The sequence below is a fragment of the Artibeus jamaicensis genome, unplaced genomic scaffold (assembly GCF_021234435.1).
Source record: "Artibeus jamaicensis isolate MK-2021 breed Jamaican fruit bat unplaced genomic scaffold, CSHL_Jam_final scaffold_612, whole genome shotgun sequence".
Lineage (NCBI taxonomy): Eukaryota > Metazoa > Chordata > Mammalia > Chiroptera > Phyllostomidae > Artibeus > Artibeus jamaicensis.
The window spans coordinates 1,094,586-1,118,236 of NW_026522049.1; the positions used below are offsets into that span (position 1 = coordinate 1,094,586).

At 38.6% G+C, this 23,651-nt stretch overlaps 1 protein-coding gene across 7 annotated transcripts in view; it reads left to right on the forward strand.

Moving 5' to 3' along the window:
* ZFAND6 (zinc finger AN1-type containing 6) overlaps positions 1 to 23,651 on the forward strand; it is a 47,195-nt gene that overhangs the window by 669 nt on the left and 22,875 nt on the right. The window contains exon 1 of one of the 7 annotated variants that reach the window (XM_037164217.2): positions 8,965 to 9,050. The exons of 5 other annotated variants lie outside the window; for them this stretch is intronic. The gene's annotated coding sequence lies outside the window, so the exon portion shown is untranslated. Of the gene's footprint in view, positions 1 to 8,964; positions 9,051 to 21,366; positions 21,530 to 23,651 lie in introns of those variants that run through there. One more of the 7 variants, XM_053658962.1, reaches the window with a different exon arrangement.

Sequence of the window (23,651 nt, forward strand, 5' to 3'; positions counted from 1 at the left end):
TGACCAGGTGACGTCCCCGGGCGGCGACCCCGACCCCGTTTCTGTGTGAAGTTGCCTGGCGGTGGGAACTCGGCGGTTCTTAGTGGTTTGCTTGCTCTGAGACACGGATTCAATTCCGCTTGACTTTAAAATGTAAAATATTATAAAAGTTTTTATTTATTTTTAAAAAATTAAACTAGTTGGCCTACAATATTGGTCTCAGGTGTACAGCACAGTGAGTGCATTTACATACCGCACAGAGCAGTCACCACACTGAAATACCATGAACTTCGCATTTTAAGGTTAGTTATGTCATAATTATGTTACCAGTTGTGGGACACTTGCTGAGTTACTCCTAATCCAGGTTTTCGGGGTTGTGGGGGTGGGAGTTTTCTTTCTGCCAAACATGCACATTTAAATTTCCCCAACAGGCGTGTTTTTAAACTTTTTTTTTTCAATCAATACTATTTACTGCTGGTGGACTTAATCATTAGTTTAATATTTTAAAAAAGGATGATGGCTCTAGGAATGCAGTGGCTACTATTCTGTAATTAAAATCTGTTGTAAAAATTAAAAAAATAAAAATACATGTATAAGGGAGGCAGGGATCACAAAGGTACAGAAGGAAATTTAGGGGTTAATAGACTCATCTTGATTGTGGAGATAATTTCCTGGGTCACAACTGATCACATCTTAAACTCTATGTACAGTTTATTGTATGTCGGGTATACTGCAATAAAGCCAGAAAAAAGAATTCAAAAATATATTTAATACCACAAAAGAATATGTAAGAATACAGTAAAAAGTAAAATGTAATAAAAATCCATAACTGTTCCCCCAAACTAAAGCATCACCAAAACCGGCGTCAGCTCCAAACTAAAGCATCACCAAAACTGGTGTCAGCCTCTGTGTTTCTTCTCCATCCTGCCTCTCCTTATCCAGGTAATTGGTCCATCTAGGCTGGCAGATTTTGTATTTATCATTCCCTTGCCTTAAAAAAAAAGTTTCATCACATATATTTTGCAAATGTCTTGGTTTGCTTTTCTTTGGAGTTTTATAAAAATAGTGTGTGGCTGTAGACCACTCATTTCACTGATCGTGTTTTTTATTTTGTTTTGCTGTCAACAACTGTACCCCAAGAACATTTCCTTGTTCCTCCTCTCCAGGGCACAAGTGCAACAGCCTCTCCGGAGTGCGCAGTGTAGACCGCATGAGTATGTTATAGGTAGTCTGGGGTAAAATAGATAGAAACATTAGGAGGAGAAGGCACAAAACTTTACTATTCTCTTTTATGTCCTTATGGAAGATTTATAACTCTAATGGTTAGTTCAGGTCGTAGTTTTGAACATTTGCACAAGAAACCAAGATTCCTCTTTCACCTGTGTATGACGAGTCTTTCCCTTTGAAATCACATTGTAAGAAGCCTGGCACTATTCTCGATCTCCTTTTTCAAAGTAAAAATACATACAGTAGAAAAGAAAAACACTTGATTGCATGTGACATGAATCACTGTGTGATCCCCTCTCCCACCTTGTGTAATTGGGCAAAATACAGACCCCCCCCCCCATTGGAGACTGTGGATTCAGCTCCAGTCCACAATAATAAAGCAGGTATCTCAGTAAAGCCAGTCATTTTCTTCTTGCTGGTGGAAGGTCTTGCCTTCAGTTAATAAAGTTAAAGAGGTGTGCCTGTCTTTACCATTTCTCTTGAGCCTCCACATACTCACCTGAAAGAAACCTGTCCGAGTTTATCCTTTCAGTTTTGCTGACCTTGGTTAAGGGAAGCACCTTTCAAATGGCAGCTGTTTAAGGAAAAGGATTAGGTGTGTCCTTTGGAACGTTTTTGGAGAAAGATATGTGGTGGGTATTTATCAGGATATGTTAACCACACATTTAAGTGCTTTGTGCTTCCACATCCTCAGATTTAGAAGTGCCCCAAGGTGTGCTTCTGGAGCAGTCTTTTTTTATTTATCTTGCTGACTGCGATGCTGTGACAAATAAGGGAGCAGCATTAATTTCCTGAAAAGGGGTGTGTATGGAAGTAATGAGTTGACATAGAGCTTTGAATAACCTGTTTTTATTTAAAGGCATGGGAAGAGAGGTGATTTGAATTGTTCTTAACAGTGCGTGTAATCGTAGACGGATAATCAGGATGCCTTGTTTTGGAAGGGCTGTTTTGTTCTGCTTTAAAAAACCCAATTTTTGTATTTGATTATAAGGGCAGTGTGTGGGGTTTTTGTTTGTTTTTTACTTGAAGAAAGAATAGAAAATTACAAAGAATAAATAACCATTGTTAATATTTTGGCAGGTATACCCCTGGTCTTTCTGTTTGTGCATATTCTTCATATCCTAAACAATTATAAGTTGAATTTAAACATTATGAGGCGGCCTCTACCTTCAAAGCTTATCTCAAATATGATCCATCTCAATAGAAAAATAAAATTTTAACTTTTTACCGTGGCGCTTATACCCTAGACCATCAATGTCCGGTGGAAATACAGTGGGAGCCACGTAGGTAATTTAAACTTCTCTGATAGCCCCATTTACAAAAAAAAAGAAGCAGATGAAATATTTTGCCTAACCAAAAATATGGTGATTTCAACCAGTAGTCAGTATAAGAAATGTTTAATGAGATACTTTACTTTTCTTTATGGAGACTTGTCATACCCGATGTGTATTTCCCACTTAAAACACACCTGGGACTAGTCTTGTTTCAGATGCACGATAGCCACGAGGGACGTGGGGCTACTGAGTGGATGGTGCTGCTGTAGACAGCCTGGTCCTGCCAGCTTCATAGACGGGTTTCCTTCCACTGTCCTCCCGACATGCCCACCTCTGCTTCAGGATGCCACGCTTATTCCCTTAACTTTGCCCCTTCTGCCCGGAACAGGCGTATTTCTGCTCAGAGGTCACTCCTCCAGCAGTGCCTTTGCTACCACCTTCCCTGGCTGCTTCATTGCTTTATAGAACCTGTCACCCGAAATGGTGTATATGGTTATTGTCTCTATCCCCGTGTGAATGCGAATTAGATCATTTATCATTAGATCCCCATATAAAAACCATGCTCTGGTTTTTAAAGGGTGCATTCCGTCTTAGGAGAGTGCTGTACTGCCTCTGTGGATAACTTGAGTGTGCTGTGAAGATGGCCTTAGGAGCTCACTCTCCTCTGTTTCTCATTCTTTAGGATTCAATCTATCTTTAAATTGCTGTGTTAAAGCATATGAACATTTTTTATCTTTTCATAAATACAGCCTGATATTGTCTTAAAAGTTTGACTAGCATTATAGTATAAAGTTGACCAAATCATTATAAAGTTTGACCCCCCAAAATGAGAGAATACACATTTCCTGCATGTCTTTACCAACAATGAGTGTTTTCTTTCCTGCTTTCCTACCCCCTTCAAAAAAATGTATTCTGTTTCTTAATTGTGATGATGAATAGAGATGGGGTGTTGGACGTCTTCTAGTCTTGTCTTTTACTACTTTTGGGTGGTGGTTTATATTTCTGATACCGTTTTAGCCTTTAATATTTGTAGGATGGCAGCCCTTTGCCACATACTGCAAATATTTTCCCTGGCTCTTCATTTGCCTTTTGTTTGCGTACAGTCCTTTTTTAACCACGAAAGAGTTTTTGCCTTTTAAGAAATTTAGATTAATACTTTTTATGGCTTTCACTTTACTTTCATATCTAATGGATTCTTCTACCCAGATAACTTTTCTTCCTGTTCTTTTCTGATTTTGTTTTTCTCACCCATCTTTTTCTGTTCATCTGGGATTTATTTTGACCTAATATATGAAAGTGAAATAACTTTCCTCATTTTAAAATGTTTTAATCAGTTATTTCAATCCTATTTAAAAAATCTTTTTCTTGTTCCCTTGAAATAAAGCTACCTTTATCATATCCAAAATGCATATATACTTGCTTCTTTTTACATTTCATTTAATACCAATGGTTTGATACTACACATTGTTTTAGTAACTGGGAATAATGTGTTTTCCTAAGTCATCCCCCCCCCCGCATTCTGTTTTTCTCCTCAGATTTTTACTTATTGCTATGTTAGTCCTCTAGTTTTTCGTTTGATTTTCCAGGGTATTCAGGTTGGTTTGGTTTTAAATTTTTAATTTAAAAATATTGGTTGTATTATTCCTACATTTAATGTTTTATGTCATATAATGAAAAAAGTTTTCATACCATTAAATTTTCCTTTGAACATCATGTTTGCTATGTTTCCTAAATTTTGACATGTGATATTTTTGCTTCATTTAAAATCCGTGCGGTACAGTTTGCCTTCTTGCAGCCGCTGTCCCATGCTGGCTGGAGATTGTGCTAAGTGTACGGTGATGAACCGTAGCCAGGTCTTTGCCTTCATGGACTTTGCAGTCTGTTGGGAAACACAGGCCATTAACAAACCAACGAGTAAAGAATTTTCAGATTTTCTCAAGTGCCAGAAAGGAAAGAACTGTGGTGTGCTAAATGTTCTGAGAATGTCTCTCTGAGGATAAAACATTTAAGTTTAGTAGTTGGTACTGAGTGTGTTTAGGGAATTTCTGTAGCTTTTCCAATCTGTTAGACATGTTTGTTTGTTTTTTTAAGTGATGACACACTGAATTTCTTTTGTAACATTTTTGTAAAATTTGCCTTGCAAACAGTTTTAATTTCACCCCCATCTTTCAACCCTTGGAACTGTGCGTCTGAGTTCTAAGGTCCAGAAAGGGCTGGGGGCAGTTTCCCCAGTGAGGGAGCTGCTGCTGGCCCAGAGAGGATGGGAGCGCTTGGCCTGCTTTAGGGTTGGATGGAGTCTACTGAGTGAGGAGGATGAGCTTCCTCACAAGACTTCCTTGGGAGACTTCTGCTATCTGAGTCGCCCGCTTCTCCCACTTCTCTGCCTTCCTGTCCCATTTAGATTCTGTTGACAACAGTCTCCTAGGAATGCATGCTTTTGGCTCTTCATTAATCTTACTGTATTTTCTGTCCCCCCCCACAATAAAAATACCTTCTCATGTGTTGTCCCTGTTTACTTGCGGTTTCCTTCAAGAATCCTTCCTTGATGGCTGGCAAAGAGGTGAAGTCCTTCTGTCGGCTCTATGTCTTCATTTCACATTGGATTTTTCTTCTGTAAACACTGGTAACAACCGCAGTTCATTAAATGTGCCCAGTTTGTTTTAGTGTCTGTTTCTTCCTCTAGAGCTGTACTTTCCCAGGTACCAGCCATTTACGACTATTTAGATTAATTGAAATTGAATAAAACTAAAAATTTAGATCTTCAGTCTCAGTAGTCATATTTCAGGTACTTAGTAACCACATGTGGCCAGTGGCTATTCTGTTGGACAGCAGAGATAGAGTCTTTTGCAATGGTGAAAATGGATCTTAATTTACAAATAATCATGTGGATGTGGCTAATGACTGTGTATTTTACTTAAATTTAAGTAGTCATATCTGACTTGAAACATGGCAAGTCCGAATTGAGATATGAGATATTGATTGCATATTGAAGTAACGCTATTTTACATGTTTTGTGTTAAATAAAAGATATTATTACAATTAATTTAATTGCTTAAGGTTTTAATGTGGCCGGTACAAAATAGAAAATTGCATGTAGCTCCTGTTATGTCTGTTGGACAGCACTGTTCGGCCTAGACCGTAAGTTTATCCTGTGGTGTGGACAGTTCTGCATGGCATCCACCGCAGCTGCTGGAGCCCAGTGTGGAGTAGGTGTTCAAGAGGTTGGATGAATGAATAAGTTTTTTTGTTAACATTCAAAGAGAGCACTCAGAGTAATCAGAGAGTGTTCCCTTTTCAACTTTCACTTTTCAAAATTGTCGGCTTGTGACTGTAACTTTAAAAAATTTTCTATTTTGATAGCTGCATGAAAAATTAACCTCATTAAGTAGTGTGGGTCATTCATCTCTTTTTTATAGGTTAGGCCACTAAGGAGAGAGGGAACTTAAAGTCTGCCAGTTTGTTTCCTGCCATTTTTTCATGTCTAGCAGTTTCCTTCAGCATGTTGTGTGGCACGTGAAAGTGTACAACTATAAAATCTTCATAGTTGAGGATCATGGTGCTTTTTTCCTTCCTGTCCTTTGGTCTCAGCATTGTGAATCCCGGTTTCTTTTTAATTTACGTCTGTTGTGCTGACCCTTGAGACTGAAAATGCTTTACTGTCTCATGGAAAGAGATCCCTTCTTTCAGATAGGTTTTTGCTTTCCTTTTGTTCCCTTAGTCTTTAGTATTTTGCTGAGTGGGCTATTACCACCCTTCCCCCTTCCATATTTACCTTGCGTTTCCTCCCCTTAAATGAGTTAGGAGAAGCATCTCAGGAATTGCAGACTCAACTATATACCTCACTTTTGTAGGCCGTGTGTGTTTGTCAGGGGAACATTTGTAAAAATTAATTTCTTTTCTCCACTAGTTGGTGGTTTTCAGACTTGATCCTTAGTGACCCCAGCCATGTTTTGCCAGTGGCAGGGCCTGGTCCTTTTATCTGTGTAAACCACCTGTGGGTGCCCAGGGATGATGCCAAGGGTAGATTTCTGTTGCAGGAAGAACAGTTTGAGCTATTCTCAGTCCTGTAACATTCTAAGGAGTTTTCACTCTGCTCTCATTGTACAGGAAGTGACTCCTAATAGTCTAGGTATTGATTCTTTACTCAGGGCCTTTTAAATCAAAAGTGAAATGAGACCAAGGGGTTCAACACCTTGTTCTCTTCTAAATTGTGTGTAGGTGATAGGCTTGGGAAACCTCTGAGCTCCCACAGAGAGTGCACAGTGAGTCTTTTGAATACTTGATGTTCAGAAAGGGATGTTGTCACTCAGGGAGTCTTTGCAGATGCCGTGTTCCTGTGCAGCAATATTGTTTCCTAGGAAAATATTCTGGATTGTGATATTGCTTTCCTTTTATTTCTTTTCTGCTGCTTTCGTCTGCTACTGATTCAGAAGTAGAATACAGTACCCTTAACTTTAACCTGTAAGCCATCTTGAGGTGATATTTATCACCTCGAACTTCTTTCAGGGAGATCCTGGAGATCTTTGAGCAGTGAGAAATAGCTAAATCCATATCCTTCTTTTCTGTTGGTTACAGATTGAGAGTGGTCTTGCTGATGTATTAGTGTTTGTAATATGTGTCTGTTTTATACAGATAGTTAACTTTGAAGTGAAAAATTGTGTCAGAGCAAAGGTTTATTTGGTTCCCATCACTGTCTGCTAATTTTATTCTTGCCAAATTTGAAGATTTAAATATTTGCCATCCCCTTTTCCATGACCCTATGAAATTTGAGCCATCTAAAACCTGTTCTCCCAAGCTTTACACTGCAACTCAAATTGTGTGTTCTATGTGTTGTTTGCTCCTGTACCTCTTCTACTTCCTGTGTTCTTTTGCAAGTGTCCATACAGTGGGAAGAAAACCTGAACTTGACTCCTGAAGTGCTGGGCATTCAAAGCCGTGGACCTTTGCAAGGGATCTTGGAACTGGACCTCTGAATTGGCTCTTTCAGTGTGTCCACTTAAAAGGCATAATAGATCATGCAGCTGTTTGGGCTTCTGCAGGGTGTTGCTCTGTATTCATGTCTAGTTGCAAGTATGTGAGTTTTCATTTTCTTCCAAAGGCTCCTCTTTGTAGTTGAAACAAGCTTGTTGGCTTGTGTTTTAATATATGAATTTTCTTTGAGGAAAAATGCAAGATTTTGAGCTTTGAAAACTAAATTTAGATTAAAAATTCTTTATATAAACTTAAAGTGTATTTTAAGAAGAGCCATTCTAATTTGCTTTAATTTTGAATTTGTTTTGTAGATCCATCAGAATTTTTGTTAGAGGTGAAAATTATATTTTACTGAACAAAGTAGATGTTATTCAGTAAAATAATGATTAATGTCGGAGTTTAAAACATAACAGTTCTAATTTAAATAAACACATGGTAAAATATAGCAGACTTAGTGATGTGTAAAGTGACAGGTCTTTTTTGGTTTAAAAATCAGAGTGTCCTTATACTCGCCTTAGAAAACTCTGTAGTAGGAATAACATTTAATATAATTTAGTATTTTAAGGGGAGTATACATAGCCTTTAGCTGCATCTTCAGGTGCCCATGCCACCTTAAATGCCACCTTAAAGTAGTAAGTAGGGTGCAAAATGGTATCCACTCTTATTTTTAAAAACAACATTAGAAAAACCAACTTAAGCCACCCTACACTTTTTTCGAGAACATGTCATTAGAACAAGTTGCTTTTCCTCTTATAGGTGCCCGTTTGCTATGGGTGAGTCTTTGCCTTGGCAAAGCACATACCATCGGACCTGTAAGTGTGCTGCTAGAAAAATAATATTTGTCTCATTTTTCTTCACTTTCAAATAGAAATGTCAATTTTGACACCACTGAAAATTTTACTCTAGCTATCCTGAGAATAATATAAGTGTAAGTGAATTTGATAGGTTGCTTCGAAATTCATGTTCTGCATTCAGTATTTTAGCGCTATGCATTTTCACAAGTTACCGTCTTCTTAAGTCTTAAAGAAAATGCTCTCTTGTTCCTCCAAGCAGAATGTTGCTGTGGGTTTTCTATTGCTGTTCTGAAAGTTTCAAGCAAAACATGAACTCCATTGAAAAAGGGGGTATATCTTTATGAAACATAACTTCACCTTCATGGCTCTGTACAACTATCAGATGAGTTAGGGTTAAAAGCATTATATTCTAAACAGCTGGTCACTGAACCGAAAACTAAAGCTGCTTCTGTGACATTTTTCATTGCTGTGAGTTTATTTATTTCTACCCAAACAAAAGAGTAAGCAACTAGCATAGGATGGGAAAACTGAAACGTCAGCTACTGTTGCTTTAAGAAACCAGCTTAGCCAGGGGGTTTTAGTGCGTTTAACCTAACCTGCTAGCAAGGAAAAGTTCTTTAAAATAATGGATATTAGCTGTATCCAATCACAATGACCAGTTTCACTAACAGGGAGGAGATTCTGCTCTTCAGCCACTAGCATCCGAGAAGGTGGGGCTTGACGTTCAGGTTTGGTTGCTTTGGGTACAGCTTCAAGTGAAGTTAATCTGAGGTGAAGCAAACAGAAAATTGTGGAGGTTTTGTTGGTAGGATTTTTGTTCTCATCTTCTAACGATCCTTACTTTTACACTTTTGCTCCTTTATGCTTCTGTGTCTGCCAGGTTTTGTCATTGTTGCTGTTTTCTGATGCAAACTGAAAATTAAAATTAAGCAGGGAAGCAGAACAAAAGGGCTGTTTGGACAGGAAATAGGTGTTCAGAGAATCAAACTTGGCTTTCTTCTATAATTATTTTTAGTTCAGAATCTGAGTGTCATTTAAAAACTGTTTGAATCAAAATCTTCTCCAGTAACAGGCTCTGCTCTTGAACTGGGTGTTTGAGCAGTCATTTGTCAGTTTTTATAAATGACATATTGAGGAGGTCGATTTGATATGCCATTTTCCTTAAACTTAAGGTGTTAACTTGCTAAAAGACAGATAAATGTGGTAGGCTTAAATTTGTTTTGTTTTTCAAGAATCGAAATGCCAGTTTAATTTTTTTTTTACTCCCTGCACACACCCCCTTTTAACTTCAGTATATTTTAAATTTAGCAGTGTGTTGACATTTTTAATATGCTCATAATTTTAGCTCTTTAAAAAAAAGAACATTGACATTTTATACAAGACAAGGTAAAACTACTTTCTCCTTTATTCAAACTTTATTTATTTCAAATGTGTAGATAAGTAATTAACACCCTTTTGAAACAGGAAATGAATGGGTATATATTTCTAAGACCTATCAGGAGGCTACCAAAACTTTTCTTCAAAAGTATTTATGAATCTGTCGACATTTCTTACATAGGACAAAATTGTATTATGTTTCAGTCCCAGAAGTTTTCTTTAGAGGTACTTTCTTTCTATTGTTCTTTGATTTCATGGAAATAAGGTATAAAAGTTTATTTGCATAATCAGCCCAAATGTCAGCTAAGCATTTCAGCCAGTGTGATTCTTGTATTTGGTATGCTGCTGCTTCCAGATCATGCAGTTTTTTTAAATTAATGCTTTTCTGCCCTATCGCCTAAATAGTGTAATAAAAATAAAATTAAGAAAAGTTACCCATATACCCACAAGATTATTGTGTGGTCTTATTTTTTTCCTCTTCCCTTCTATACCCTACCATGGTTTTCCCATAATTGTAAAGAAAAGCAGATTTTTATTCTACAGTGTGTCTATCATCTGCTGTTAAAATTGTTTTTAATTTCTGTTGCTACATAATTCTTTTGTTAGTGGGACCTTATTTTTACCTAGACTTTGGCCTGTTTTATATTCAGATTGTTCCTAGTACTACACCATTTAAGATGGCATTGTTTTGAACAGACGTCTGTGTGTAAATTTTTAAATATTTTCCTGGGGTTTTTTTTGCTTTGGAAAAATCCTGTGGAGTGGGCTTACCTAGATCAAAGGATATGAAAACGTCATTGGCCAAATTGCTTTTCAGAAAGGGCAAGCCAGTTTCTGTGCCGCCAGCGGGACGTGCTTCAAAATGTCTTTAGTGGTGGCCCCTTATGTGTTTAGTTAAAGCGCGCCTCTGAAGCCTCTGACTTATTGATTAGTTTCGCCTAAACTAATAACCTACTTTACATTTCTCTTTCCAACATGTAGATGGATCTAAACCCATTTTCTGGACATTAAAATCATCTGAAGGAAATTGGGGAAATTTTTACCCACTTAAATGAGTGATTATATTCTTGTTGGGTATTTTACTTGCTATGCATATTGCTACCCATAAATACAAGGCTGAATATTTTACACTGGCATTGCAGTTCAGGCCAGGCTTCCTGAGTATGTGCTTCTGCTAAGCACACACCAGAAAAAATATTTTCTTGCAAGAAAATATCTCAAGAACATTTCTAGAGTGGGAGCTGGAACAGTGCCAGTTAACATTACCTGTATCTGAACAGATATGAAAAGCTTTTAGTGCTATTTATTTGTGCATTTCTGATGTTTTAAAATATAGATATAGCATATGTATCTATATACTTAGGATTTAGAAGTGGCTCATCAGCACCTTCCTAGCATTTCACAGGTGTTCAAATGAAGGTAAGATGGCGCCACACGCGGGGGTCCCGGATGGGCTTTGTCTGGCTGTGCCTGCTGCTGACACGCACTCCTGCCAGCCAGACTGTGAACTGTAGTGGGCTGCACCTGTTCCGGTTGTGAACTTGTTAATTACTTACTCTTCGAGAACAAACTTTAAGAGTTGTTTTAAAGCAACAATCAAGACAGTTGAAAATACTAATATAATTTTAAAATGGGAGACAATGATAAGTCCTTGGTTAAGCTCTAACTCATTGATGCAACCAGTAGTTGAGCATGTATGGTCTTGAATTTGTCTAGCTCATTTTGCAATTTAAATAATTTAGCTTATTATCTGTACTTTAAAAAAATTACTGATAACAGTGTGTCTGACTTTCAGAGCTAATATTGGGCGTGTTGGTTATTTTGTGTGTTTTGGGGAACAGGTTTTTTTAATATGTATTTTGCTTGTCGTTCCTGAAAAGTTTGATTTTCTAGACACTTTGGTTTTCTTATTTAAATGGAATAGAAAAGAAAACCTTAAAACTCCTTGCTTTTAATTAGTGAAAAAATTCTTATGAAGTACATCTTCAACCCATTTAAATTTGCTAGATGTTAGAATTTATACAGATAAATACTTTATTCATGAATAGAATGATTTTCACTTGAGTATTTAAAAATTGTTGATGCTTAAATTTGTGTCATAAATATTTCCTTTGTTCTGCATTTGAGGAAATATATTTAATTTTCTTCTTAAAAGATTGATTTTATTCCTGCCAGGTAGAGAGGAAGGTAATTGTAAAGGTAACAGTTTCAGTGGAAGTCACTTCAAGCTTGGCTGTAGATGACCACGTTTCGATGGGGACCAGAGTAAAGGTTCACCTCCTCTGGGAACACTGGCACTTTGAGAAATGATCACCTTCATCGTCTCTGTGCTGTAGCTCCGCAGTACTGGTCTCTGGTCAACAGGGCCGGGGGTACCTAGTACTTCCTTTTAGTATAGATGTTTCCTTCAGAGGGTAGAAACCCGTTTTCTAGAGGGAGGAGAAAACTCTAAATGCTGTGACATTGAGGCAGGCTGAAACCAGTGATAGAGCTCTGTTGTGTGCTTTTAGAATGGAGAGAGAGCGATCTAGAGGGGATGATAAATGCATTTAAAGCCTCTCTTGTCAGTCTCTTTTTGAGAAGAATGCAGTGATTGGTTTTTTTCTAATAACAAAAGGAAAATTTTTGGTGGGCCTTAAAGTGGTAAACTGAGACAACCTGGAACCAGTGGCTTAGTGGTACCAAGGTCTCCTTGTTCTCTGTCATACGAGGACTCGACAGTTTTGCAATGTATGTCCTGTATCACTTCTTTGTAGAAGTCCGTAACTATTTGGGGGGCTAATTTTTTTGTGGGTAACTTTTTCCTTTCAAAACTCTCCTTGTTAGTTCGATGACACTGTTGGGGCCACCTTCTCTCTGTGTTGTCCGCCCTTTGCAAATGTTTCCTTACCAGAGCCACTAAGTGTTGGACTTTTGTAGGGTTTGGACCTTCCCACCATCCTCACTACGCCTCTTGGGTAATCTCCAGTCCCTTGTGTTCTTTATATGTCAATGGTTGCAAGATCTGTGTCTTAAGTCCAGATTTTTTGTTTGCACTTGAAACCCATATTCATCCAGTTTATCAGTGTTTCTTTTGTACCAACACTGAACTTAACCTGTCTAGCCCTAACTGCTTGTTTTGTCCTCCCAGCAGTCTCTCTCAGACCCTTTCCCCTCCTGTCGAAGCCCGTGGGTGGTACTGCTGTTGGAGCCGGATCCTGGGGCTTTCTGGTCTCCTTTCTCCTCCCCCCCCCCCCCCAGGTAGCCACAGCTTCCTGTCCATTTTAAATCTGTAGCATCTCTAGAATCCATGCACTTCTTTCCCTTCATGTCAGCACAGGCCACACTATGGTTTCTCATTTAGTTGACTGAAACAACCTTGTAACTGATCTTTGCTTCCAGTTTTATTTATTTCAGTATGTGAAACTATAATCAGTTGCCTCTTGTACACCCCTGCACCTGGGGACCTGGCCCACAACCCAGGCATGTGCCCTGACTGGGAATTGAACTGCGACCCTTTAGTTCACAGGCCGGCACTCAATCCACTGAGCCATACCAGCCAGGGCCTGACCTTTCTTAACTACCTAGGGTAAATAATAATACCAACTACTTCCATGCTAAACATTCTTTGAGGCAGTACCCAAAGAACCATAAAACAGGTAAGTATTATTACCTTCATTTAGCAAGTGAGACATTTTAGAAAGGCTGAGTAATGGTCCAAGGTTGCCTTAGCCGATAAGTAGGTCCCCAGGTTGAACTGAACTTGGCTAAACCCTTCCTCCGCGTCCATGAGCCATGTGGCTTTGTAAGCTGGCCCTGCTGCACTTCCAGCTTTTTCCCCATGCTACCCCGTGCTGTGCCGTTCCTCCATCCAGGGCATGCTGAAATGAAAACTTTTTGCCTAAGTCTAGAAGCGCTTTAAGGTAAACATTTCTGACAATCTTTTGGAACATCTCAAAAGAGAGACATTTTTAAATGTGCAGGATATAAGAAAATAAGACGATAAAAGAATGAGAGGTAGGGACAATAAAGGTAGTTTTCCACGTGTGGTCAGTTTTGAATTGCAGAGCTGTCGAAGTGCTTACATTCAATAAAAGCTGGAGACCAGGCTGTGTAAGAGGTAGGGCGGGCCCAGTGTGCAAGCGCTTTTTCTGAGCTGTTGTTTGAAAGGCTGCTGACCTCCTTCAGTAGCCATTAACCTGGACCTTGTGTCCATTTTTGCATCCAGATGCGATCAGCATCTACCTGTGAACACGAGACAATAAGCTACTGGATGACTTACAGGTAGGAAAACAGACCACACACATTTTTTCACATCAAATATATCATCAAAAAGGAACATGCTGCAACTAATCCCATCTAGAAAATGAGGTAAACTTAGAAATAGTTGATTTGGAATTTTTTTTTTAAGATTTTACTTAGTTTTTTAGAGAGGAAAGGCAGAGAGAAAGGGGAAGAGAAGCATCAGTGTGTGGTTGCCTCTTGTGCACCCCCTACTGGGGACCTGGCCCACAACCCAGACATGTGCCCTGAGTGGGAATTGAACCAGTAACCCTTTGGTTCACAGGCCAGTATTCAATTCACTGAGCCACACCAGCCAGGGCTGGAATTTTTTTTCCAAATACTATATTTGTTCATTTCTCTCTACTGTCCCCCTCTAACATATTTTAAGGCAAAAAACCAAAAGCCTTTTTCATCAATAGCTTTGAAAGCATGTTGGTGGTAAAAGGAAAAGATGAGGTAGATAGAACTTTTGAAAATATAGGTGAGTATTGTCTTCTTTGAAAGGGTTGAGTTCTTATGTGTAGTTGGGAGTTAATGCAATTTTACACTTTTAATAAAATCCATGCTTTCCTGTTGTAAAAGCAGAAGTTGTGGGGGGTTTTGGTTGGTTTTACCCATTAAAGCATTTTAGAGGCAGGAAATGCCATACTCCTCTCAAATGTTTAATATGGCTTATTTTACTATTCAAGTACTATTTTGCTGTTTTTTTAAAAATAAAAGTGCAAAATAACAATGTATTTAATAGGTTTTAAATGTTATAACAATATATAATTTGAAAAGACTGTATTCCTTGGTTTTCATTAGTACAAAATCATTTTTCTCAAATTTTTAGGTAATTGCTTATAAACACGGAATGTATCTTTTTTGAGTGAGTATCAAATCTTGGTAGCAACTTCCTCTCTCGCCCCCAAATCTGAGTGGCCAGTCCCTATGTTGAGACCCCCTTACTGTAGTTGTCACAAGCACGAAGTGCCAGCGAGGAGACGAGGAAAACCATTCGTTCCCTACTGGCTACTGTGGTTGCTACTGACTGTGTTTTTGTACCTCCAGCCAAAAGCACTTGCTAACATTTTAAGTAGTGGTTTTCCAAAGTTTATAGTGGGAAACCAGTGGGTTTTTTTGAGAGGTTTCTTTTGAAATGCAGCCTTTGACCTATTTTAGTTGACCTAAATTATTCTAAAATCATCATGTCTGCATTAATTTGAAACCATTTTTCTTTTAACTGTAAATATGTACTTACTGTGTTATGTGTTAAAGTAATATATTCTGGTCGAAATCTCAGGTAGTTCTCAAACTTGAACCTGAGAATCCCTTAGGAACTTGCTGGAGCATGGTTCTCCTCGGACTCAGCCTCCAGAAATTGATTCAATAGGTATGAAGTAGGGCACAGGAACATGCAATTTTCTGATTATCAATCCACGTACTTGAGAAACACTGATGTAAAGATATAGGGAAATCCATGTTTAGTGATCAATTCAGGAAGACTGTGACTTTTTGAACTTGCTTATCTTTGGAAATTTTGAGTCAGACTCAAAACTTTCGCTCTGGCTGACTTAAAGCCAGGTGGTTGGGACTTTTAACTTCCTAGCAGTAAATATATTGAGGCCAATGTTGGAGCTAGTTGGCTCTCATCCAGCAGATTTAAGACAAGTAAAGAAGGAGAACAATAAATAAATAGAGCACATTGTTGATGAAGTGGAAACAATTTTCCCCTGAATGCTAAGTGGCTTCAAAGAGTATGGTGCCTAGCAGTTTATTTTGTGTTTTACAACTACACATAGAAACAGAAGAGAAAAGCTTTTTGGAATGGCTGCTGTAGGCCTGCCAAACAGTGTGGGTCAGGTACCACTGACATGGGAACCTAAAATCACCAAGGTGATCTCTCCGTAACAGCGATTTTCATTCACCCGGTGCGCCACAAGGACTTTTAAAACATGCGGTACCTGACTGTTTAGTCAGGGCCACTGACCTCTTTTCCCTTAGATTGTCAAGTAAACAAATGACAACAGCCCTGGCCAGCCCGGTGGCTCACATGGGGCTCAGCTGGTTGGAGTGTCAGTCGGCACACCACACCGGCACACCACACCGAAAGGCTCCCGGCCCGGCCCTGGTGGGGGCGGGTACAGGAGGCAGCCGATTGATGTCTCTCTCTCTTTCTCTCTGTTTCCCCCTTCCTCTCTCTCTAAAATCAATAAACGTATCCTTGTGTAAGGATTTTTTAAAAAATGACAATAGCCAACACAACTGTACCAGTGTAGTGTGAATGAATCTAAATTATTCCTATTTTTTTTGTCAAATTGGCAAGATACATTTTTTGATGTGCCACAGAATTTTAGTAATTAGAGTATGTACACCATCAGCTGAAACAGGTGTGAAAGTCTCTACTACGTGATATGGAAACCTCATCAGTGCAGCTTCTGGTGCTGACTCTTAAGTCGTTTTAGAGCTAATGTGCTTCAACTTTTTCCCCCTAATTAAAGGAGGCTTGAAAATGTGCCAAATTACTAGTTTTTTCAGCATTAGAAATATTGAAAATATACATGTGGGATGACTTAATGGTGTGAAAAAGAGACTCCTTCAGTTGTACTTATTATATACAGTCTTCGTTACACCTTTTTAAAATGACCTGTGGGTGCCATTTAAATTCTTGAAGAGAATGTAGTAGAAATGAGAGAGTCATAAACACGGACTTGTCATCTGGCATACTATTTTTAGGTTGTGTCGATGAATCTCCTACTGGCTATATAATGGCCTGGGAGGAGGAGAGGAGTTAACTTAAACTGGATTGGTATGTTCCACACTGTTCAAGTATACCCTGATTGATCTTAAAATTAAAGATTGGTAAGACTGCTAATTTGATTTTTACTTGGGTGATGAGATTGATTTACTGGGGGTTCAGGGTTTGTTTTTGTGACATGGATAAATGCAAGTCAAATATTAAGTCGTCATATGAACGGTTACGTGGCTAGAACTCTGCATAAACTTAGGTAGGGTACCTGTTCTCTGCAGGTGGCTCCTGAAGTCCGGGCCACTGAAACGACCTGCCTCGTGGTGACCAGAAGGTGGCTTGTGTACTGACCCGTGCTCTGTTTCTAAGAAGTGATGTTTTCGTACTTAGTTTTTTGCATATATATATCTATCCCGCTTGCAACAGATAGATAGGATTTCTCTGCAAGATAACTGTTAACCTGCACAAATGCAAGAGTATTTGTTTATAGGGAAAAAAATGACTTGATGGTTATTGGATATGTTAAAGAAAAATCAACTGTGTATCCTCAGCAAACAGTATAATAAACTAAACATGGTATTGAAAACATATCAGTTATTCAATATTAACATTTTTTATTGGAAGGGCAGTAACATTTTAATTCATTCAGATTTCTAAAGGGTAAGAGCTGTGGGAGAAGGAGCTCCACCTAATTCACTGAGGCTGGATTTGTGTCTTAGGTTGTATTCCTCACAGCCAGGCTGTTTATCTCGGAGTATTTTATCTTGACAGCTTTGATAAAAATTGCTTAATTGAGAGCTTTTTATTAAAAAATAGCTATTTTGGGCACTTTAACTTTATGGTAAACAAGTAAAAATTTTTGATTAATTATAATTTTTCTTAAAAATACTTTAAAATTTTTTGAAGTTCTGTAAAGAAGTCTTGGCCTCAAATTACCCAATTTACTGTAAATTAATCTGTAGGTTTTATATTTGAATATTGGTGACTAATCTTTTCAAGAGACTTCTTCCTTTAAAAAATGGAAGTTCTTATCTGAAAAATTAAAAACTGTTTAGAACATCATTATTTTGTAACATAACTTTGAGCGAGGAAGTTTAGGGAAAATTGCTTTTTCTGCATTTTTCAAAGAACTAGGAAAGGTTCGGAAGTGATTCCTGGTGAGAGGAATGAGCTCCGCTGCCTCTGGGAGGTAGCTCTCGCCGACAGGCAATACAGTCCTTGATGTCAGTCACACTTTAAAATCCAGTACTAGCAGGTAGGTAGTGTTTAGTAGAACTTGTCAGAATTATAAGCTCCCCCACACATACACATAACTTTCAGTGATGAACGTGTTCAAGCTCCAGTTAATGGCTTTGTGCTTATAAAATAATAATATGTGTGGTTTAAAAAGCAATCCCACTTGGTAGTGTTCAAGGTATGAAATCATTTTCAGGTTGTTGAAAAGAGAAGTGCATGTAGGGGGAAGATAAAGAGGAAAGTTTGTTTTTCTGCTTGTAAATAATGACTATAATCAGTTAGGAAAATTTTTTAAGATAAAAAGTACTAGTGGTAAACCAGTAACTTGCAGAAAACTCATCAGTCATGTGGCTTCTCTAGGCGGAACGCAGACTTGTATTGCTTAACCTCTACCTGGCACAGGTAAAATGTCAAAAGGGTTCTTTCTCCTGTTTTATTGTTTTTATTCAGCTTTATTGAGACAAATTTGCATACAGTGAAATTTACTAATTGTAAATATGCAGCCTTAGTTAGGACAAGTTCACTAACATGAGCGTGATGTGGAGCACCCCCACCGTCCCAGGAAGCTTCCTCGTGCCCCTTTGGAGTTGATCTGCCCTGGGCCCTGCATCTGCCCTCTGTTGTAGCTGCTTTTTGTAGGATTTCACGTAAATTGAATCACATATAATGTGGCCTTCTGTGTCCGTCTTCTCCCACTTAGCACAATAATTAGAGATTCACCCAGGTTGTCAAGTTGGTCCGCAGTTCATTCTTTTCTATTGCTGAACAGTATTTCATTGTGTGAGTATTTCACAGTTTGTTCATGCATTCCCCATCTGATGGGTATTTGGATTGTGTCCCGTTCTTGGCCCTTTCGCATCAGGCCGTTGTGAAGACCGAGTACAAGTCGTGTGGACGTGTAACTGCCTCGGAGTGGGAGCTCTGCTCCAGTTTCAATGTAAGGCTTTGCTTAGCTCTGGTAGGGAGGATAGAAAAATCCTGCATATTTTCTTTCACTCATATTCTCTCTCTGTTTTCTCTCCCTACATCCTCCCTGTATTTCGTGGTTTCAAGCCACTGACATGGTTGTGGATTATCCATTTGCATGTTAGCCTCTTTGTGGGAAGCATATCCAGGACCTCTTCCTCTCCGGGCGCTCTGTAGTGACTATGTGCTTCCTCGGGTTTTTATTGGCATGACCAAATTTTGTTTATTGCTTTCCTTGTATGCTATTGATTGCTCATTACCCCTTGCTTTGGTTGTGCTTTGTTACCTGGCAAAACCAGAAATTAACGTAATACGGAGTTTTTAACAAGAAGACACACGTCTACCGCTGTGTTCTCAGTGGAAGAACAGCAGTGTTCTGTTAGAGAACTTTCTCTTCTTTAACAGCCAGCAGGACTGCGGGAGGTTGCAGTGGAAAGCAAGGTAGGGAGGAGGCGGACATGCCCTTGACTCAGAGCCACTGAGTCACATGCTGTCATTTAGCCCTCACATGGGATGCTTGCAACACGAACACTGTTTACTTACAATTCATCAAATACATCATCACAAGCCAGTTTTGATTGCTGTTGGATTGGTGAGGAGTGTATGGAGGTAAGGTAAGCAATATGGTTCCCTCGTTAGGCGTTCAGAATCCTTAGAATGTTTACATTCAAATATTTATTTTTTTCATGTTTTAGTTTGAAATAATTTCAAGTTTATAGAAAGCTGAATTAATCATACAAATACTTTTTCCATATACCCCTTGGTGAGGGACACCAGTTGTTAACGTTTTGCCACATTTGCTCAGTCATTCTCCAATGTTATTTTTTTCCAGAACTTTTTGAGAGTAAGTTGAAGATCATGTCCCTTTACCATGAAATATTTAGTGGGTGTATACTTCTTAGGAATAAGGGCATTCTCATATTTTCAGGGACATTTCAGTTCCCACATTAAGGAAATTTAACACTGACATAGTACAGTTCTCTAATATAATGATACAGTCCTTGTTAAGATCTCTCTGCTTGTCCCTGTGATGCTCTTTGTAATTTTTTTCCTCCTGGTCCAAGACCCAGCACAGAATCATTCACTGCATTTATTTGTTCTGTCTCCATTCTCATTTACTCAGGAACATTTCCTTAGCTTTTCTTTGTCTTTTATGGCATTGACATTTTGGAAGAATGACAGACCATTTATTTACAGAGTCTCTTTCCATTTGGGTTTGTGTGATATGTCCTTGTGAGCAAGTTTGGGAAATGTAGCTTTGGCTGAAATGCTACGTCAGTGACATGTGCTTCTGAGTGCATCACATCAGGAGGCACATGTCCACTTGGCTGGTTGTCAGTGATGCTAATTTGATCTTTGGGTTAATGTGGTATCTGCCAGATTCTTCCACTTAAAAGTTACTGTTTTTCCTTTGGTACTAAGTAATTTGTGGGGAGATACTTTGAGACTCACTATATATTATTCCTTATGAAACCATGATCCACAAAGAATTATAACATTCTTTGGTAATTTTACCTGAGTCACTCATTAAATGTTAATTATTGTACAGGGAGCATGCTTCTGTTTTACAGCCCACGATTGATACAGTGAAAATCACAAGGTTTTAATAAGTTCCACTGAATCACAGACTCTTGGACAAATACTTTAACTTGTGTGAAAATTATTCTGTAAAGTTACAACTTTTATGAGGTCTTGATTTTTTTCTTAAATCATTCATATACAATATAAGTAGATTATAAAAAACATTTGAATTATTTTGAATGAGCCCCGAAGCCTTCAGTCATGTTTGAGGGCATAGCAAAGGTGCAATAAATATTTCCACATTAAGTGATACTTGGAAAACTTGTGAAATTCTAGTGTTTGGCCGCTATTTCTCCTAGAGTTTTTAAACCATGTTGTTAATATAAGTAGAAGCTGTACTGTGTTTGTGAAGTCCTGAAATCGAGGCCAGTATTGCCTTTGTAGGGGAAAAGTAGTTGTCTGGATATTCTAGGGTAGTTTGTTGACTGCAGTTTTACTTTTCACACCAGCCTTCTAATGCTTGATTGACCTGTAGGAATAACGGTGCTGTAGAAATTTGAATCTGGGGGGGATTCAACCAGCCACCATGAATGTTAGAAATGGCTCCTCCTCCTATCACATAAGGACCAAGGATCTCTCCCTCCCCGTTCAGGAGGTAGCGAGGGATAAACTCTTGGGACACTGAGGTCACTCCATTGACTGTCAGAGTTATTCCTTAGTTGTTATTTAGCTGTTTATGCTAAATAAATTAGCTAGAACTTAGAAAAATACCTAGTTTACGTGTTTTACATACATATGACTATAAAATCAACCCTTGCTCCCCTAGCTTGTGGCGAGGGGAAGACATCTTGTTTTTATATTATACGTTGGTGTCAAATATCAAATGAAATTATTTATTCCTTAATTGTACCTCAACAACCCTTTTTAGATAGCTATAATAGTGAAAGTACTCCTTTAAATTTTAGACAATTAAATTGTCCATAGTCGATTTTAACTGTCTCAACTCTATTTCATGTTAAATGTGTTACAGGAATGAATCTGAAGTCTGCGGCAGGAAAACACTGAAGGCTTTAAAATGTTTTCTTGCATAAAATTCAGACTTTAAGTAGCTGCTTATGAGGATATAGGGAAGGCAGGAAGCTAATGTCTGTCTCAAGACACAGGACAGCCGTTTGCTCATCCACCTCCACTGTGTGAGTAGACAAGCCTGTGACCCTGTGTAATTGGGCGAAATGACTGAAACGTTTTCAATCTGAAGTGCTCAAGATACCTTAAGTCAGCGTGATGAGGTGTTTCTTTTAGGGTGTGTGTGTGTGTGTGTGTGTAGGATACTGAGGATTTAAAATGCTGAGGGGGAATGGGTGGTAGGTTTTTTATTTATGAAGAGTTTTGTAGAATAATAATTAAAAACTAAATATCATTAGTTATATCTTTTTATCAGAATTATATTAAGTAGTGGAATCCACATAACTAATCTCATTGTGATACAAGAGATAATTCCTTAGATGGCTGTTTGTTTTGCAGTCGATTTCATCCTTTTAAAATTAATATATTGACCAAACAACCATAAAAGTATTTTTGGAAATATGATATTAGGTATTAATATAGAAAATTGCTCTTGGGAATAATTTAAGTTATAATTAATGACTTTAAAAATAGCTCTTTTTAATCAGAGAGAGCATATACTTCAAATTAAAGGAGTTCTTATTCCCTAAATGCAGTTGGAAATCTTTTAAACTTACAAACTTTGGTTTTTAAAAATGCTTTGAAAATAATAAATATCCAATGGAGAAAAAAATTATTCTTTTGTATTTTCTTATTAGAAGTTTAACACCTTAAGCATCAGTTGGTGGCTGGTGAGGGGCATCTAACTTCTTTTCTAGTTTTTCTGATTTGTTTTTTTTCTTTAGGAGTGAGACTCTTAATGGGATGTTTTTCTCTTGGAGAAATGCATGGTTATACAAATAGGATGATTAAAATATAAGACGTTGGCAGTGATGAAAATGATGAGCATGTGGATGAAGGATTACGAACTCTTATTAACTATTTAGGGAGGCATGGACTGGAAGGAATGTTATTTGCATTAAGGTGAATATCTTTTTTCTTTCACATCACAAATGTGTTGGCTGAAGAAAAATCAAAACTGTCTTCAGGATCAGGAATGAGAAGACATTTAGAAAGCATAGAGAGAATATACTCTGACCGTGGATGTGCTTGTGAAAGTAGTCAGAGGCGCATGGCAGAAGTGAAGGAGACGTGTGCCGTTCCGGTTAACAATTGTGGGAAGCTCGAGGTGTCATTTTGCCTGAGTTTTGTCCTCTTTGGATTGATCAGTAGATACACAGCAGTGTGTAAGCCTCCAGGGGTTACCAGTTCATAACCTTTCATAGTTCTGAAGAAGTATTACCGTCTCCTTGTTTAGTGATGACAACTCTCATTTTTTATAATCCTCATCCAAGGGTGTGTTTACTGATTTGAGAGAGAGGGAGAGAAGTGGGGGGCAACACTGATTGGTTGCCTCCCATGCATTCCCTGACCAACGGGACTGAACCCACAACCTTGCGATGTGGAAGATGATGCTGCAACCAACTGACCCACCAGCCTGGGCCAGGGTGCTTTCCAATCGAGAAGCTCCTCCTCAGCAGGGGCAGCGTGTGAACAGTGTATTCCTCTGAGGTCTCCCAGGAAGGACTGGGTATCCCTTAGTGCTTTTATTGTAGGAGAACCTCCTCCGTTTGGGATCGTCCTGTTAGAAGTCGAAAGGAGTCTGGACGTCAGCACTCATAATCACTCTTACTGTGTGTTTGGAAATATTGCAGATGTTAGGGAGGGAAACAGGAAGTGCAAACATGCTTTTGTGTTCTAAAAGAATTCACTGTTTACTGGTTTCTAGTCAGGGACCAGAGCACATGGGAGCAGATATCCATTCTAACTAAAGAAAGAAAAAGAGGGTGGAGATGTATTACAAATCTTACGGAATTGCAGGAAGTGTACATTCTTATTATGTTATGCCTGGTGTCGTGCCTCCTCCCCACCGCCACATTCAGTTGCTCATGGTCAGGTTTTCAACTAGGCCTGCTGAGCCCGTCTGGAGGTGTTATCCCACGGCACGTACTGGGCAGCCGGAGCCAAGAGCCATAGGTAGTACAGATTATATTAAACAGGAACCTTATCGAGGAGGCAATGATTAGCCTGCCTGACTTCAATTTCTGTAAGTGATTAAAAAGCAGGGGGCAGGTGATAGTACTACCTTGTCATGGAGATATGGCCTGCTAGTTTGTACAAAGTGCTTAGCACAGGGCCTAGTCCGTGATA